The sequence below is a fragment of the Triplophysa rosa genome, linkage group LG12 (genome assembly GCF_024868665.1).
Source record: "Triplophysa rosa linkage group LG12, Trosa_1v2, whole genome shotgun sequence".
Classification (NCBI taxonomy): domain Eukaryota; kingdom Metazoa; phylum Chordata; class Actinopteri; order Cypriniformes; family Nemacheilidae; genus Triplophysa; species Triplophysa rosa.
The window spans coordinates 14,661,927-14,674,997 of record NC_079901.1 but is presented as its reverse complement, the minus strand read 5'-3'; the positions used below and the strand labels follow the sequence as shown (position 1 = coordinate 14,674,997).

General features: G+C 38.9%; 1 long non-coding RNA gene across 1 annotated transcript in view; it reads right to left on the bottom strand.

The window, feature by feature from the left end:
* LOC130562486 (uncharacterized) overlaps nucleotides 1–13,040 on the bottom strand; it is a 32,555-nt gene extending 19,515 nt beyond the window's left edge. The window contains exons 1-2 of the long non-coding RNA XR_008963964.1: nucleotides 12,952–13,040; nucleotides 10,466–10,579 (exon numbers count right to left, since the gene is read on the bottom strand). This is a non-coding gene — a long non-coding RNA (uncharacterized LOC130562486). The remainder of the gene's footprint in view (nucleotides 1–10,465; nucleotides 10,580–12,951) is intronic.
* Nucleotides 13,041–13,071: the final 31 nt, after the last annotated feature.

Below are 13,071 nucleotides of genomic sequence, written 5' to 3'. Positions count from 1 at the left end.
CCAGTTAACTTGTAAAACAACATTTAATGTTCTCTGAACGAAACACTCAAGACAGTATTATAGTTTAGCAGAAATTATAAAGTGGAATATATAGGCATAATGCTGCTCAAAGGTTGTCTGAATCTGAACATTTCAACATTACAACATTACTGTTGTTTCTGGAAACAAGTTCTTCAAGGGTTTTAGAGCGATAGATTACACAAAAATGAAAATTCTGTCATCATTTACTCACCCTCTTGTCATTTCAAACCTGTATTACTTTTTTCTTCTGCAGAACACAAAAACATATTTACCCATTCACTTCTATTGTACGGACACATAACCAATGCAAGTCAATGTGTACTGCCATTGTTTGTTAAATGATGACAGAATCTCTTTAACATCAGACCTACAAGGACAAATAAACCATGGGTCTTCCTAAATTGCTGTTAGCCGAATCAGAATTTACTGTTGACATTTTATTTTCATATACATGAATTTTAGGATTCCTACAAATGGTTAATACAACACAGATGCACCTTTTTAAAAATGCATGAAACAAAACTCTAAAACGAATCAAGGTGAAAATCTAAACCTTCTAAATGACAGCACGCTCAAATCGCTGAGCCGAGAAGCAGGCAGTACTTTCCTCCTACACACTTCACCAACTGACTGCATGAACTGCATTCATCTCCACTTCATGGTGGATCAGCTCCGGGGAGAGTAAAAATAGACACTTGGGAGCTATCGCTTATGCAGGTGGTCAAATCTCCCTGATAGCGTGCATAAACTCATATGTGCAGGGTAGACTTTGAAAGCTTCTCTTCAGCACTTCGCTTGACTCCGCGCTCAGATTGGACGTGACAGCTGGGACACGGTTATTATTTCCCATATTGTCCCTGCGGACACATCGCTGAGCAAAGACTTTCACACCTCACCGCGAGGCATCCGCAGAACTGATGGAAATGTTGTCACGATGAACTGCAGATTTTAAGCAGCAGCGAGAAATCAATTAGTCAAATCTATTAAGCTTAAGTTTAAACAGAAGTATCTTTTGATCTGGGAAAGGAGAAACTAGACTTTTAAAAAAACATTCTGTTGAATGCAAGGTTTACTTCACCATTAACGAGATAGTTCACCCAAAAATGAAAATTCTGTCATCATTTACTCACCCTTTAGATTGTTCCAAACCTGGATAAATCCCTGGACTATCCTTAAATAGTTTAAAGGGATAATTCACCCAAAATGAAACTTCTGTCATCATTCTCTCACCCTTGTTCCAAACCTGAATAAATGTCTTTGTTCTGCTGAAAACAAAGGAAGAAATTTGGAAAAATGTTAGTAACCAAACAGATCTCATCCCCCATTTACTGCCATAGTAGGGAAAATAAATACTATGGAGGTCAATGGGGGATGAGATCTGTTTGGTTACTGACATTCTTCCAAATATCTTCCTGTGTGTTTGGAACAATCTAAGGGTGAGTAAATGATGACAGAATGTTCATTTTTGGGTGAACTATCTCGTTAATGGTGAAGTAAACCTTGCATTCATTTAAAGTCTAGTCTCTCCTTTCCCAGATCAAAAAATACTTCTGTTTAACCCGTTTAAACTATCCCTTTAAAGTAACTTGTACCTCAGTCTTAAAACAAACAAAAGGTATACAGAAATGCACTTAAAATCTACGTCTATGCAGCGTGTAACTTTCAACACTTATCTTTGGCCACTGATTCTTTCAATAGATTGCAGCTCTTTAATAGCTGGAGACCATACTCCCCTATGTTCTATGTACAATTGCCAGTATCATATTACATAATTTTCAAATTTTCCAGAATGTCTACAGTGTTGTTATCCTCAATGGCATTTAATCCATATAATGTTCCATGACTGAGCTTACATCTGTGTCTGTAAAGGGCTTGGAGATCTTGGATGTCTCAGTAGCAAGCAGCCACGCCTGTCATCAAAGCAACAGCTGTCACTGAGCACAACTCACTTCAGACACAAGAAAGAGCAAAGTCGCATGTCTGTCCTGCTGCCACACACACACACACACGCACACACACACAGAACACGCTGTTCCACAAGAACAGCAATGCACATTCCAGACCCCTTGTGTGAGGCTCTGGTAAGACTTAGTTGTGGCGCAGCAGTCCCATTGCATTTCACACACCAGACTGACTATACTTCACATTGCATGTCACCAACTGGACTTGAAAGAAAAAACAGGCCTGCATATATCACTGCTATAAATAAAAGCACATTTTCCAACACAGGCGTTTCAGGATTGTTCAGAAGCTATGTCCCATTAACTGTGTTACAACTGCTGAGCAAATCGCATCCTCTGGGATATATTTTTCCATAAATATGTTGTCCATGTTGTACAATTACATGTAGTTGTGTAATTGTTCTCAGGGTCAATATAAGGAAATTAATGTACTTAATTAATGTAATGTAAAATCATTCACATTTATTAGTATTGGCAATAGAACCAGCATTCGGACAAGATAATGTAACATTTTGAATTGATTATCATTTATTTAAACTGATAGTTCACCAAAAAATGAAAATTCATCATTTACTCACCCTCTTCTCATGTCAAACCTGTTTGACTTACTTTCATTTGCAGAACACAAAAGAAAATATTTGAAGACTGTTGTGACATTGCCACAAAATAAACAAAAATAAAGTGCAGGTATTTATTTGGTGGGAATTGTTTGTGTATATTTTTGTTATGGAGGTTTTTTTTTAGAACTTTTATTTTGACATCCTCCAGGAAATAAAGGGGCAGCTATTTTGTTTTAAAAGGAAGAGAGGGCATGCTGAAAAGCCAGCAAACAAAGGTGTTGGAAAATGGTCTTGTTCTGCCCAATTATATTGACATGAACTTAGACTTTGGCCAAGCACATGGACTGGGAAATGCCTGTTTGTTTTTGGTGCTCATTATCAGTGGATTATAATGTTTTCTCTTTCTGGGATCGTATGTGGAACACTTTTGCTTACCTGGGCAAGGCTTGTGCAATTCAGAATTCCCTGAGAAGTTAACCTGGGTGAGACCTTTAGTTTTTTGTGGACTAATCTTTTTTGTGGACTCATCTTGGCAAACTGTTTAAACTGGACTGATTTAAAGAAACTTTGTTTGATTGGTGAACTCATGTGCTTTTGTATTGTGTCTAACAGGCTTTTGCATGGCTTAAATGTGGTGTATTAATACAAGCAATTGTTGATTAATACCATGTGTATGCTTAATGTTTTATGAAACTTGTAGAGTGTAATTTGGTTACATCAATTTATAAAACGGTCAGTTCTGGTCCTTGATTCTGATTGGCTGAACCTTAAAGAACCCTGTGGTAACGATAAAGTTTAAAGAATAGTAAGTGGTATCTGTTATACTGTTGGTAAGCAAACAATGGCGGTACCCATTCACTTCTGCTGTATGGAGACAAAACCAATGCAAGTCAATGGGTACCGCTGTTGTTCAGTTACTAACATTCCTCAAAATATTTCCTTTTGTGTTCTGCAGACGAAAGAAATTCATACAGGTTTGAAATGACAAGAGGGTGAGTAAACGATGACAGAATTTTCATTTTTGGGTGAACTTTAAATGTGTTTTACAGAAGCTATAGCATGACAACATATCCAATGACTATAATCGTTGCAGGGCCTGAAGTTCGCCTGCTTAAAGTTCTACATAACTGCACCTTCTGTGAGCTCTACTAATTAACTATACCCAGAACAAGATGACACTTTGATATGTATTCAAAAAACAGGTTGTTTAATTGGTGGTATAATAGAATTTGAATTTATAATGTGATGAGACCTTCAGGACACAGCCCAGTTTTGTCTCTGCGCCTTTGATCTTTTCTATTTCTAATCCAGAATGATTTTTTTTAAATAAATGAACGATTTGCACAACACAAATGTGTAATATGTACACTCACCTAAAGGATTATTAGGAACACCTGTTCAATTTCTCATTAATGCAATTATCTAATCAACCAATCACATGGCAGTTGCTTCAATGCATTTAGGGGTGTGGTCCTGGTCAAGACAATCTCCTGAACTCCAAACTGAATGTCAGAATGGGAAAGAAAGGTGATTTAAGCAATTTTGAGCGTGGCATGGTTGTTGGTGCCAGACGGGCCGGTCTGAGTATTTCACAATCTGCTCAGTTACTGGGATTTTCACGCACAACCATTTCTAGGGTTTACAAAGAATGGTGTGAAAAGGGAAAAACATCCAGTATGCGGCAGTCCTGTGGGCGAAAATGCCTTGTTGATGCTAGAGGTCAGAGGAGAATGGGCCGACTGATTCAAGCTGATAGAAGAGCAACTTTGACTGAAATAACCACTCGTTACAACCGAGGTATGCAGCAAAGCATTTGTGAAGCCACAACACGCACAACCTTGAGGCAGATGGGCTACAACAGCAGAAGACCCCACCGGGTACCACTCATCTCCACTACAAATAGGAAAAAGAGGCTACAATTTGCACGAGCTCACCAAAATTGGACAGTTGAAGACTGGAAAAATGTTGCCTGGTCTGATGAGTCTCGATTTCTGTTGAGACATTCAAATGGTAGAGTCAGAATTTGGCGTAAACAGAATGAGAACATGGATCCATCATGCCTTGTTACCACTGTGCAGGCTGGTGGTGGTGGTGTAATGGTGTGGGGGATGTTTTCTTGGCACACTTTAGGCCCCTTAGTGCCAATTGGGCATCGTTTAAATGCCACGGCCTACCTGAGCATTGTTTCTGACCATGTCCATCCCTTTATGACCACCATGTACCCATCCTCTAATGGCTACTTCCAGCAGGATAATGCACCATGTCACAAAGCTCGAATCATTTCAAATTGGTTTCTTGAACATGACAATGAGTTCACTGTACTAGAATGGCCCCCACAGTCACCAGATCTCAACCCGATAGAACATCTTTGGGATGTGGTGGAACGGGAGCTTCGTGCCCTGGATGTGCATCCCACAAATCTCCATCAACTGCAAGATGCTATCCTATCAATATGGGCCAACATTTCTAAAGAATGCTTTCAGCACCTTGTTGAATCAATGCCACGTAGAATTAAGGCAGTTCTGAAGGCGAAAGGGGGTCAAACACCGTATTAGTATGGTGTTCCTAATAATCCTTTAGGTGAGTGTATATTAAAATCTATTAATGGACACATTAAAATCATGATGAACAGCCACAAGAGACCACCTATTCTCCGCATACGGACATCATGCGTAAACATTATGAGAAGCGCACTAGCCAGACAGGATTTAAACTATGCCGGTTTAAAGACGAAAAACGTACCAAGCAGAATGTTTTCTCACAATTCCATTTCTAACACACGCATACAGTGTTCGGCGCTGTCTCACATCTGTCAAAGCAGAAATAAAACCGCTGCTCTCTGTATGTTTTTTCTGTCATCTCCGATTGCGCTCGTATGTACATTGCATGCAATTATTTAATCTATTCGAAGGAAATATCTGAAAAAGCAAATACATATACGTAAATGTGTATGCTTTTTCAGATATTTCTTGAAGAAATCAGGACAGAAGTGGTCAAAAGTGGACAAAATAGACGGATTACAGCAGCAGGTGTAAACGAGTATTTGCCTATTTCGTCCACTTGTGATCCGATCGACCAAAAGGCATCTTAATACCAGACATAAAGACGGCCTTATGCGCCTCGAGAGCCACAGGTTGCCGACCCCTGGGTTAGAGCATGGCGCTAGCAACGCCAAGGTCATGGATCCCAGAGATTGCACATACTCAAGAAACAAATGTATATGTAATACATTCCAAGAATAGGAAGGAAGGAGGCGGGAACCGGCTAACGTTAAACAAACTTTTAATAAAATAAACAAACAACAAAACGAAAGTCAAGTTTTTAAGTGAAGTGAAAGTGACCTATTAGTCAGATATGGTGACCCATACCCGAAATGTGACCTCTGCTTTTAACCCATCCAGAGAGTAGTGAACACACGCACAGCAAGTCGTGAACACACGTACACCCGGAGCAGTGGGCAGCTATCACCTAAAGGGCCGAAAGCTACCTCACGGTCAACTGCCGGCCACACAAACATAAATAAAACTTAACACAATGTCCAGGCCTAGTCCTCTCTCGTCGTACACTCCTGTCGCTCATCCTTTTATACTTCCGATCTCCGTGAGAGATGCAAGACCGGTGCAACGCGCAGCTGACACTCATTATCACTCGTGTCACTGGCTCTCGTCCCGCCTTCCTCGTTACAGTATAGTATAATGCAATGTAAGTCGCTTTGGATAAAAGCATCTGCAAATTCATATATGTAAATGTAATTAGAATATAAACTAAAGTCCAGCTGTATCAGACAAGGAATTTGTTTGATTGGAGAGAAAATTATTGCATCCTTCAAAGAAAACAACCACCTCTCTCTCTCTCTCTCGACAGAGTTTGCTATAAGGATCGGCATCATCATTCTACATGGATCTCACAGCAGCCGACAGGATTTGATAGAGATCCCAGCTGATACGCGGGATTAATATACGTAATATATTGTGCCATTCATCTCAAATTGTATACGCTTAAAGAATTGCATTTAGTATCACCCCAAGACAGACTCTTAGTTTTATAAAAAAATCCTCAAGATAAATAATCAATAATAGCCTAAATTCTATGTATAACTGATATGATGGATAACGACTTGCTGTGCCGTGCATGTTGATTTTATCCATTCGGTCAGGTGACTTTAAGAGATTGAATGGCCATTAGATTACCATGGAAACCTCTTCAGGGACTTGGGAAGCATTTAAATGAATAGTCATCTGTCTCAAGGCTTCGTTTAAAATGGCTTTACACTTCATAGAAAATATCCTCATGATTTTTTTATTTAAAGCAAGGAATAGACAAGGAAGACAAATGTGCAATCTTGTTCAAATTTTCTTATAATCTGAATGTTTGTATTTTTTTGTACAGGCTGAATATATCTTATTCATAACTATAATAGAATAGAATTTCTATTCTATTCTGCAAATGCCTGTTTTCTAAACCAACAGACCAACAATCTGCTTTGCATTCCATGATTTGGAGTCCTTGTGGTAAATGAGAAGCACAGTGTTTGCTGTGCAAAGCTGTTGCATACACACTCAGGTACAGTGTGACAATTTCACAGTAATGAACTTTCAGACAAATATTTGCCCTCTAGTTGACAGGGCTTCATCTAGCCTTTCTCACACATTGTAATCACCTCCTTTATCTGGGTAAAACCAAGCTGCAGCATGCCCCATAAATGACTTACAACACAATGAGCTAATGCTCAGAATATAAGGGCACTTAGAAAACACAAGACGAGACTTGTAACTCATAACATCATGCTATTACAGCCTGCATTTTAAAGACACAAGAAAACACGGATAATATCTAGAATTACATTAAGAGAATAGGATCGCGCAACATTTCTTTGAGATTCTTTTGATTCAGAAGCATGTTGAAAGAGTGGTCAATGTTAAACTGTGTACTTGATGTGGAACAGCCGGAACGCTGAATTGAAATCAGCATTAATGCAAACCAGCAAATCTTTGACTACCGTATATTTTCTGACTAATGCAACAATCATGCACATACAAATACAGTGGCATATTGCAGGTGTTTTCAAACTGGGGTCCGGGGGCCTCCAGAAGCTTGCAAGGCGTCCCCAGAAATTTTCAGGGGGAAAAAATCAAGCAAAAATAATAATTGTTTCATTTTTTTGCTACATGCAGTTTCCAAAATTGTTTATATTTGTAACTTTCTAGTGAGTTTTTCTCCCCCTTTTCTTCCCTATTCCTTTTCTTCACACTCCAAGTAAAAGTGTAAATATTTACTATGTATCTAACAAAGTTTAAATGTTTATTTACACATAGAAAAGTAGATGGCTATGTGTTTTTCAATGGGAGTCCTTCTCAAAAGGGTCCTTGGCATTATAAATGTTAAAAACCCCTGCCATATTGTACACTGTCAATACTTCAAGCGCAACTATACAGTTATAATGTTTAAAGAAACCATTACCATGAATCACAACCACATGCGTTCACTGTAAAACTTTGCTGCAGTTTTGCAGCAGGTTTGCCAGTAACTTAATGTAGAATTAATTTACAATTTTGTTTTAAACATAAACTTACCTATTTCTTATATTTTCTTTCATAAAACAAGACTCAATATCTTAGGTCATTTTTCTTGTTATGTAAATTGATCATAATTTAAGTAGTTTCAAATATTTTTAACTAAAAAACAAGACAAAAATGCTTAGGAAGAATGTCATTTTTTGCAGTGTTGCTGTGCAAGTTTTACAGTGTACATAAAATACACGAATGCGTTCAAGAATTCATTATCTAAACACTGAAGGCAGCAATCGAAGCTCTACTTTATTCAGACTAACACGCAGCATTCTTTACAAAATAACACAATAATTGAAAATATCTGGTGTGGTTGTGGCGCAATAAGCTACTCTTTGAGGCTGCAATGGATATACCAAAGTCTGCATAGATCTGTTTGTGCAAAAGAAATGGAGTGGAAAGAAACGAAAGGCAGATAGAAAGAAAGACAGAATGACTGAGAGGGACAAACAGACAGTGAAACACAGGGCTGTTTTAGTGAAGCAGAGGAAGTAGCCATCTGGGTGTAATGACACGCCCCCAGTCTAACACAGAGGTGCAGGTAGTGTTGCGGCCTCTGAGGCCCCACTGTCTCCAACACTCACTACAAAGACGGTTTTCACCACGCAGGCCGACACACGGGCCAGCTGGCCCACTGCAGACTGACCTTATTACAGAGACAGGACAAGCTCACAGCTGCAGGGAAAAGTCAGAGATGCCAAGATTTAATTGGCCGAGCTTTGATTCACTTGCCAGGACCCCACAATACTAAAGTCTTTTAATGGAACAAAACAGTCACGACGTACTGTAGATATTACAGGATAGATGAAACTGTCGACATAATTATGAGCCTTCTTGCCCTAAACAGACTTCGACAGCATTACAGCAACATGGCATTGGAGGATCTTTGGTGATTTGCTGAAAGTTCCCTGAAAGCTACAGCAGCTGTCCGCTGCCTCTATGCCCAGTCCCTCACTGGCTAAAACAGGCAATGTTTTGTGTTTGAAGGTACCTCCAAGGATTTGACTTTAGTTTCAAAGTTGAGTTTTAGAGAAAACAAAGCTAACATTTAGTGACTACAGCACTTATTTCTCACACAGAATCCTGAAATGTCACAGGCATATCATGTACGCTGCTTCATAATCCAACCAAATGAAGGCGTCTAAACTGGCAAGATGTTATGCAAACACTTGATTCAGATGTACCTTGCTGCCTTCCTATACCTCCGTATACTGCCTGCAAAGGCAGACTTTTTTAGCTTTGGGACACGGTCCATGAATCATCCCTTGAATCCTGATATAGAAGCAGGTGTGAGTCCACACACGTCTAGGCAGGCACTCTGAGGAGATGTGGGGTAGGACAGAACTAAAAGGCTTATGCATTGTGAGAGTAACTTTCTGAGTTAACATTTGCCTGAAGCAGAAATTTTACAAACCATACTGAAGGAGGATTGACTGTTTATATTGACATCTCTTGAATGGGAGCCAGCACCTTCTCAGGATGGCATCCTTGTTTTTGATATATTATGACTCCTCCATCAGATTAACACAATATTTGTAACCTCAGGCTATGCTAAGAAACAACCACTGTGATGATGTAAATCAAGATGAACACTAAAGTGCACTGAACTTGCAAAATCACTCGTTCTCTGAGCCAAATTCCCTCAAAGTGCTTGTTTTTAACTCCTTGTACACACCAATTTCTAATAAGGAATGCAATAAGTTTAGTGCATCTAGCGTTACCATAAAGAAATATTAAAATAAAAATTGTTTAAAAGATTTCATATCACTGCTGTCCTTCTGAAACCTTGTATCTCCATATTTTGTGATTTTTATTTCTTGTCATAAATCATTATTATTAGTCACCCTTTATGCTTGTCTGGGTTTTGCAAACATCTAACAAATAAAACGTATTAAAAAGTGCTTCTCAACTTTGACAGCACAGTATTTTTTCATGTAAAATTTTTTCGACATCCAAGGTTTTAAAAGGACAGCAACGATATATTACTGCTTATATTTTCTAGATTTACACTAGCAAAAAAAGCACTGCCTGCAAACACAAGCATCTCTTAACTAATAGCTAACACAGTCAAACACTGAGGATGTCGATGTGTATAATCAGTCGGGAAGCACTGATTTCAAATCTGTTCTTCCTCTTGGCAGGGTTATTCGTGAGTCATTAAAACAATGTCTGTTTTGTTGTCATAAAATTACTGTACCACTAGAAATGGCCAGCTCTGGGAATGATTAAAGTTTGACCAAGGAAAAACAACTTTAACCACCGGGGAAATTTCAAAAGACAACCGAATAAAAAACATATTGCCATTTGACTAAAAGAAGATTGGTGCAGCAAGAATGAGCAAACTGGAGAAGTTTACCTGACACCACGGGAAACCAGCTGCAGGTTTGGACATCATAAACATCCATTCGATAGCTCTCATCTTGATGTTGTTTTTATTCCCTTCTGTAGACGTTTCTTTGAAAGTGCTGGTCTGAATCACAATAAAATGTACAATAAATTCAGTAAAATTTTCAAAAGTTTACATTTTTTTAAATTATCTAAAAAAACAATAAGTTAACAGAAACTAGAAGAACTGCTGCTCAGTTTTAATACCATCATATTAAATTTGACTACTTTATGAATTAAAAATGACATATTTTAGAGTGAAACACAAAGAAGTACAGTTATCTTTTCAGTTTTCTGTGAGTGGAATTTCCCTGCTTACCTTCTTCTCACAAGACATTTATACTGATACAAACCTTTTAATAAAAAATAAAATAACCACAAGCCATGTGCCCTTCCCTGGCAGGTACAGTAACAAAACTAAGGCCAAAAGCCAGAGCCTGAGCAAACAATGAGAACAAAATCTATGTAAGATCCATACTGTGAAATACTAAAACAGACTAACCACACCCCCACAGATCTACGTCAGTTCGTGGTTTGATTTGACTAAGACCGCCCAAATGTATACACAAGTAAGGTGGGCGTACCTGTCAGTACAAATGCTTTGGAACCTGATGTTCCAAATATGGTAAGAGGCGTTACATTTCCATCACATGCTTGCAGTATTCGACCAATCACTACGCACTGGTTAACTGGCCAATCATAGCACACCTCGCTTTTCAGAGCCATGAGCTTTGTAAAAAATCTGCACGTTTCAGAGAGGCGGGGCAAAGCAGAGATACAAACAAACATGCACGGTATGTGAAAAATACAGCGTTTTTGAACCTTAAATTGTGTCTACACATTGCATTACATCTAAAACAAACGATAATAGTCGTTATAGGCCTGTCATATGACCCCTTTAAACTTTGTGAAGTAATGTGCCTCCCCATTTAAAGTTTCAATTCAGGCAGCTCAAAAAAGGGTGCAAACACAAGAAATTCAAGTTTGCACAAAGGCAAAGTACAGTTAGACAGGGCTTGGAATCTGCATGAATTGCCTTATGGGTAGAACTGCTGGCTGACACACTCAGAAATCAAAGCTTGGCAGAGTTTTGTTGAACACAAGTACAGAAGCCTCTCTTGTTCGTACAGGTTTCAGAAACCCTCAATAAAGTCGTCTGAAAAAAATGTTCTGTTTGTTCCATTGGATTATTTCATACATATATGCTTTGACATGTAAATAAAGCCTTCTTTGAGTTAAAAGTTTTGGGAATGACAAAGGAAATAAACTTTTATGAATAAACAAATCTAAGCCAGGAAAATTATTTATGACATGTTTTTAATCGCACAATATGTGGACAAAACAAAACGACAGATTAAAAACATCTTTGATTGCTGGTTTAATAACGCAACCTCAGAATATTAGATACCACAATAAAAAAAAACACTAAATTGCAACACGCACATCTGGACAGCTCATGACGTTCATTTCCATCTGGAAGCCCTTTTATTTCCTCTCTAACATGCAAGACATCCATCCACAACCCTAACTCTCTACATCAGGACCTCTGTGCGTACCCTATTTGTGTGTTCAATAGGGAGCGGCTCTGTTACAAAAGCAGCATGAGTGTAGAATTCCACAAATTCCTACTGGAGGAATAACGTTATGATCCCGAAACAGGGAGTGAGTTACAGCAAATGATGACAGAACAAACTCCACACATGCAAACAGTTGATCCATCTGCAGTGCTGGACAAGTACATTATCCATCTCCAAACCATCATGCAGTCCTTTCCTTCAGGAAGACAGTATCGGGGATCTGGACTCTCTCAATGTGCTCATGGGAAACTCTGGATAGGAAATGATCTGCCATTAACGTGACAAAAAGTATTGGGCTAATACTAGTCTAAATGTCATTTCAGAACGTCCCTAGAGACTTTACCTCAACAGCATCCTGAAAGTGACAAAATAACATGTTTCTGGTTATCTGAAACAGACAAACATAAATGAAGACTTTGCCACTATGCCCGGGAGCGAGAAGGTTTGCGGTAAGGTTCTCGCGCCATCTAATGGCACAAGAGGAAATCGTCGTGTGTAAAGACGATGTGAGCGCACACATGGATGGAGCATATGTGGACGTCACCATTCTAACAGGTTTTGCTATTTCAGTCAAACAAATGATATGATGTGCTGAGAATTATGCGCTTTCAACTTTGTGGCAACGATATAAAGAGAACCTGTCCTGCATTGACTTGTCTGCACATACTGTAAGCCAAACTTGAACCGCGAGGTGAACTGATAACGTTACACAAATTATTGTGCGACAACCACATTGGTATAAACAAACTGACGCCTAAAAAATATTAAAACTCACAACCGCGAGTTTTGCTAAACCAGTGTTGTTTAAACAAAGCCGTTCTGGACAACTGTCTGCTGTGCAAGGGAGACTCGTTTCTCAAGCTGGGTTTCAGTAACTTACGGAGATTGGCTCGGCGGTTTCCACCGTGTATCGCCATCTTTGATATATCCTGTTGTCACTATGGTGGTTTGGTTTCAGGTGCAGTTTTCGCGCCGTGTATCACCTTGTTAATCACGCGCA